This window comes from Moschus berezovskii, chromosome 9, assembly GCF_049115385.1.
Source record: "Moschus berezovskii isolate FMDL1 chromosome 9, NW_MosBer_1.0, whole genome shotgun sequence".
Taxonomy (NCBI): Eukaryota; Metazoa; Chordata; class Mammalia; order Artiodactyla; family Moschidae; genus Moschus; species Moschus berezovskii.
Genome location: NC_142468.1, coordinates 104482435 through 104488989, shown reverse-complemented (window position 1 = coordinate 104488989; position 6555 = coordinate 104482435).

Sequence of the window (6555 nt, the reverse complement as noted above, 5' to 3'; positions counted from 1 at the left end):
GAAGAAGCACAAGCTGGAATCAAGATTGCTGGGAGAAATATCAATAACCTCAGATATGCAGATGACACCACCCTTATGGCAGAAAGTGAAGAGGAACTAAAAAGCCTCTTGATGAAAGTGAAAGAGGAGAGTGAAAAAGTTGGCTTGAAGCTCAACATTCAGAAAACCAAGATCATGGCATCTGGTCCCATCACTTCATGGGAAATAGATGGGGAAACAGTGGAAACAGTGGCAGACTTTATTTTTTTGGGCTCCAAAATCACTGCAGATGTTGATTGCAGTCATGAAATTAAAAGACGCTTACTCCTTGGAAGGAAAGTTATGACCAATCTTGATAGGATATTAAAAAGCAGAGACATTACTTTGCCAACAAAGGTCCATCTAGTCAAGGTTATTGTTTTTCCTGTGGTCATGTATGGAAGTGAGAGTTGGACTGTGAAGAAAGCTGATTGCCTAAGAATTGATGCTTTTGAACTGTGGTGTTGGAGAAGACTCTTGAGAGTCCCTTGGACTGCAAAGAGATCCAACCAGTCCATTCTAAAGGAGATCAATCCTGGGTGTTCATTGGAAGGACTGATGCTAAAGCTGAAACTCCAATACTTTGGCCACCTCATGCGACAAGTTGACTCACTGGAAAAGAGTCTGATGCTGGGAACGGTTGGGGGCGTGAGGAGAAGGGGACGACAGAGAATGAGATGGCTGGATGGCATCACCGACTCTGTGGACATGAGTTTGAGTGAACTCCGGGAGTTGGTGATGGACAGGGAAGCCTGGCATGCTGTGATTCATGGGGTCGCGGAGAGTCGGACACGACTGAGTGACAGAACTGAACTGAACTGAACTAGGTTGGTCATAACTTTCCTTCCAAGGAATATGCATCTTTTAATCTCATGGCTGCAATCAGCATCCACAGTGATTTCGGACCCTCCAAAAATAAAGTCAGCCACTGTTTCCACTGTTTCCCCATCTATTTCCCATGAAGTGATGGGACCAGATGCCATGATCTTAGTTTCCTGAATGTTGAGCTTTAAGCCAACTTTTTCACTCTCCTCTTTCACTTTCATCAAGAGGTTTTTTAGTTCCTCTTCACTTTCTGCCGTAAGGGTGGTGTCATCTGCATATCTGAGGTTATTGATATTTCTCCCGCCAATCTAGATTCCAGCTTGTGCTTCTTTCAAACCAGCATTCCTCATCGTGTACTCTAATATAAGTTAAATAAGCAGGGTGACAATATACAGCCTTGACGTACTCCTTTTCCTATTTTTAACCAGTCTGTTGTTCCATGTCCAGTTCTAACAGTTGCTTCCTGACGTGCATACAGGTTTCTCAAGAGACAGGTCAGCTAGTCTGGTACTCCCATCTCTTTCAGAATGTTCCACAGTTTATCGTGATCCACACAGTCAAAGGCTCTGGCAAAGTCAATGAAGTAGAAATAGACATTTTTCTGGAACTCTCTTGTTTTTTCCATTATCCAGCAGATGTTGGCAAGTTGATCTCTGGATCCTCTGCCTTTTTTAAAACCTGCTTGTACATCTGGAAGTTCACGGTTCACATATTGCTGAAGCCTGGCTTGGAGAATTTTGAGCATGACTTTACTAGCATGTGAGACGAGTGCAACTGTGCGGTAGTTTGAGCATTCTTTGGCACTGGCTTTCTTTGGAATTGGAATGAAAACTTATCCTTAAAGTTATATTAAAACTAATTCATCGGTTTTTTTTTTTTTGTTTATAAGCGAAGATAGGAAAATTAAAATGACATTCAGGTTTAGAACAAACTAGACACAAATTTAATATAAATGAAGCCTCCACTTTTTAGGGTTATGTCAGTGGATTATAGAAGCCATTGCAGCAACTAATTTGGGTGACAGAGACAGAAGCCAAGAATATTTGGTTAATTCATTGGATACTTAGGTTTTGTCTTTATTATCTCTACATTTATGAGTCAGAGTCAGATTTAGCTTTCCTATGACAGATGAAGACTCACTTGGTCCTGTCACCAGAGCTGGTGAATGTGTAGAATAGATGCAGCAAAACTCCAAGCAAGTGTTTGAACCTCCACTAAAGTGTTCTCTTAGCACTTGTTATTATTGTTTAGCTGCCAAGTCATGTCTGACTCTTTTTTGACCCCATGGACTATACCCCTCCAGGCTCCTCTGGCATTGAATTTTCCAGGCAAGAATACTGGAGTAGGTTGCCATTTCCTTCTCCAAGGAATCTCCCGACCCAGGGATTGAAACCACATCTCTTGCATTACAGGCGGAAGATACTGCTGAGCCACCAGGGAGGCCCTACATATTCCCAACACCTAATTTTTAAAAGGGAACACATGTACACTTGGGGTGGATTTGTGTCAATGTATGGCAAAACCAACCAATATATTAATGTAAGGTAATTTGCCTCCAATAAAATAAATTAAAAAAAAATAAAATAAAATGTCCAAAATAAATGCTGGAGAGGGTGTGGAGGAAACGGAACCCTCTTACACTGTTGGTAGGAATGCAAACTAGTACAGCCACTAAGGAGAACAGTGTGGAGATTCCTCAAAAAACTGGAACTGCCATATGATTCAGCAATTGCACTCCTGGGCGTACACACAGAGGAAACCAGAATTGAAAGAATCACATGTACTCCAATGTCCATTGCAGCACTGTTTATAATAGCAAGGACATGGAAGCAACCTAGATGTCCATCTGCAGATGAATGGATAAGAAAGCTTTGGTACATATACACAATGGAGTATTTTTCAGCCATCAAAAAGAATGCATTTGAGTCAGTTCCAATGAGGTGGATGAAATTGGAGCCTATTATACAGAACAAAGTCAGCCTGAAAGAAAAACATCAATACAGTATATGAATGCATATATATGGAATTTGGAAAGATGGTAACCTTAACCCTGTATACGAGATAGCAAAAGAGACATAGGTGTATAGAACAGTCTTTGGGACTCTGTGGGAGAGGGTGAAGGTGGGATGATTTGAGAGAATGGCACTGTAGCATGTATATTATCATATGTGAAATGAATCACCAGTCCAGGTTCGATGCATGATACAGGATGCTTGGGACTGGTGCACAGGGATGACCTGGAGGGAGGATATGGGGAAGAGGGAGGTGGGGGGGGAGTTCAAGAGGGGGAACACATGTACACCCGGGGAAGATTCGTGCCAATGTATGGCAAAACCAACCAATATATTAATGTAAAGTAATTTGCCTCCAATAAAAAAAAATTAAAAAAACTTAAATGTCCAAAATAACATGAATTAAGACTCAACAAAAATATGTTGAATGATTGGGGAAGAGATATTTCAAAGCTGAGGTTTTTTTCCCCATACTTGGAAAGAGAATTTGCAAATTTTTCACTGAGACATAGGAAACATTTGAGTTATGACAGAGCAAGAACAGATCAAAATTGCTTTAGTTCCTAAAATAGATATAAAATCATTTATAGACACACCACTTGTTGTCAGTGAAGACCAGATAGACACCTCAATACTGAGCAGATAATTAGGAAACCTGATTCATAATACAAATAACTAGAAAGATGTGACTTCATCTATAGAAAAATGACTATTTATAATGACTATAAAGGACTATAGTTGAATTATTTGTCAGTCTTTTAGTTTTTATTGCTTAATAACAGTATTACTAACAGAGGAGATAGCTAAGGGTTAAAATTCAGCAGGATTGAGGCAATTCATCAAAAAGACATAATACAGTTTATTTTTCTCTAGAGATTAAGGGAGAATCTCTCTTGCTCCTAGACATTTTCCACTAATCAATAATATATGGGAAAAATTAATACTTAGGAATTTAAAAAATGGTTCAATATTTTGTAATAGGAGGAGAAGATAAAAAGTACATAAAATCAGTATTCTTAGAAAATATAAAATATAAACAAACAGATATAACTATAAATTCTACAGGATAAGTGAGAATGCTTGTTTAAACAGAAGTACAAATAAAGCTCTCTAGAATTCTCAAGAAAGCAACTGCCCCAATAAAACATCCCTAATACTACTCTTTGATGACTTTTACTGCTTCTCCTGTCATGACCACACCACCATTTTTGCAATACCTGCATATCTGTATTTTAAAATAAGAAGTTTTAAAAAGTCCATTGTATTTCTGTACACTGACAATACAAAAATTGGAAATGTAATTAAAAGTACTAAAATTATACTACATGTAAGGCATCAAAGAGCGTCCCTGGTGGCTCAGATGGTAAAGCGTCTGCCTGCAATGCGGGAGACCCGGGTTCGATCCCTGGGTTGGGGAGATCTCCTGGAGAAGGAACCGGCAACCCACTCCAGTACTCTTGCCTGGAGAATCCCATAGACGGAAGAGCCTGGTAGGTTACAGTCCATGGGGTCGCAAAGAGTCGGACACGACTGAGCGACTTCACTTTCACTTTCAAAGCATCAAAAGTAAAAAGATTAAATATAAAATAAAATAGTTATATATTCAATTCATAATTATGGAAAGGGTACTGGATGAAATTCATAACTCATTCAAAAATAGTAGGAAACGCCTTAATCTTAGATAGGATATCAATAAATATCTACTGAAAACATCAGCATGTGAATTTTTAAAAAGCTTTCCCATGAGATATGAAGTGCGCCAGAATCCCAATATTACCATTTAAATAATATGCTGCTAGATGTCCTATCTAGGCAATATGACAAGGAAAAGAAACTAAAAGCCATAAATGTTGGAAACAGAGACAAAATTGCCTTTTACAATGACATAATTTTAGCACAAGTGCATACTCTATGATTTCATTCTATAAGCTCAAGAAAAGAAAAAATAATGTATCCATTAAAAGTCAAGACTGTAGTTATCCTGAGTGGGTGGAGAATGGAAGGGGGAGTGAGGGAACTTCTGATGCTATGTTCCTCAATCTGTGTGTTCATTTTGTGAAATTTTGCTGAACTATGTGATTATTATTTGTATACTCCTCTCAGTTCAGTTTGGTTCAGTCACTCAGTCGTGTCCGGCTCTTTGCGACCCCATGAATCACAGCACGCCAGGCCTCCCGGTCCATCACCAACTCCCGGAGTTCACTCAAACTCATGTCCATCGAGTCGGTGATGCCATCCAGCCATCTCATTCTCTGTCGTCCCCGTCTCCTCCTGTCCCCAACCCCTCCCAGCATCAGAGTCTTTTCCAGTGAGTCAACTCGTTGCATGAAGTGGCCAAAGTATTGGAGTTTCAGCTTTAGCATCAGTCCTTCCAATGAACACCCAGGATTGATCTCCTTTAGAATGGACTGGTTGGATCTCCTTGCAGTCCAAGGGACTCTCAAGAGTCTTCTCCAGCACTCTAAATGTATGCAATTCTTCAGTAAAAATGTTTATCTATAAAAGGTAAAAATAATAAAATGTTACTTATTTGAATAGTATTAAAATAAACATCTGGCAAGGTCAAAATAAAAACGAGGCAAAAAATAATTGAATTTTGGTAGCATAACTGTCCTCCACTTAATCCCTCTCCCAATACGCCAGGCTGTTAAAGCTTTATGGATGATTTTGCTAAATTTTCTGGAAAATACATTTCTCCCCCTGTGCAAAAGTATTCCAGAAAAATAAAAGTTCTCAAGCTCATTTTATAGAACTTATGTAAATTCAATGCCAAATGAAAAAGAGAAAGTAAATAAAATTATAAACAAATCTTACTAATTATTATGAAAGTTAAAGTCGCTCTGTCATGTCTAACTCTTTGCGACCCCATGGACTGTAGCCTGCCAGGCTCCTCTGTCCATGGAATTCTCCAGGCCAGAATACTGGAGTGGGTAGCTGTTCGTTTTTCCAAGTGATCTTCTCAATCCAGGGATTGAACCCAAACAGATTCAAAAAGATAACATTTTTACAAACTCAAGCCTGTATTTGTGTTCCTTTATCAAGTAGAATTTATCCTAGTATTATTTAACCAAAGATGGTTCAACTTTACAGAATTTCTCAGTGTAATATTACATTGAGCAGATTGAAAAAGAAAAATATATTATTATCCTAATATATGCAAAATATCACTTGATAGAATGTAAAGAAATTATCATTCTGTTGATATATTTCACAATTTGGCAAGAGAGCCACTCTCTACTGTTTAGAGTCAATACTTTCAGGTATAACTGAACAAAATTGTGAATTTACCTTTGAGTTTTCTTGTTCCCCTTTCTCGGAGAAGGCAATGGCACCTCACTCCAGTACTCTTGCCTGGAAAATCCCATGGAAGGAGGGGCCTGGTAGGCTGCAGGCTATGGAGTCGATAAGAGTCGGATACAACTGAGCGAATTCACTTTTTTTTTTTTTATTGAAGGCTAATTATTTTACAATATTATATTGGTTGGTTTCGCCATCCATTGACATGAATCCGCCCCAGGTGTACATGAGTTCCCCTTCCTGAACTCCCCTCCCACCTCCCTCCTCCGCTTATCCTCCCTTTGGGTCATCCCCGCACACCAGCCCCGAGCATCCTGTAACATGCATCGACCCTGAATTGGCAATTCACTTTCACTTTTCACTTTCATGCATTGGAGAAGGAAATGGCAACCCACTCCAGTGT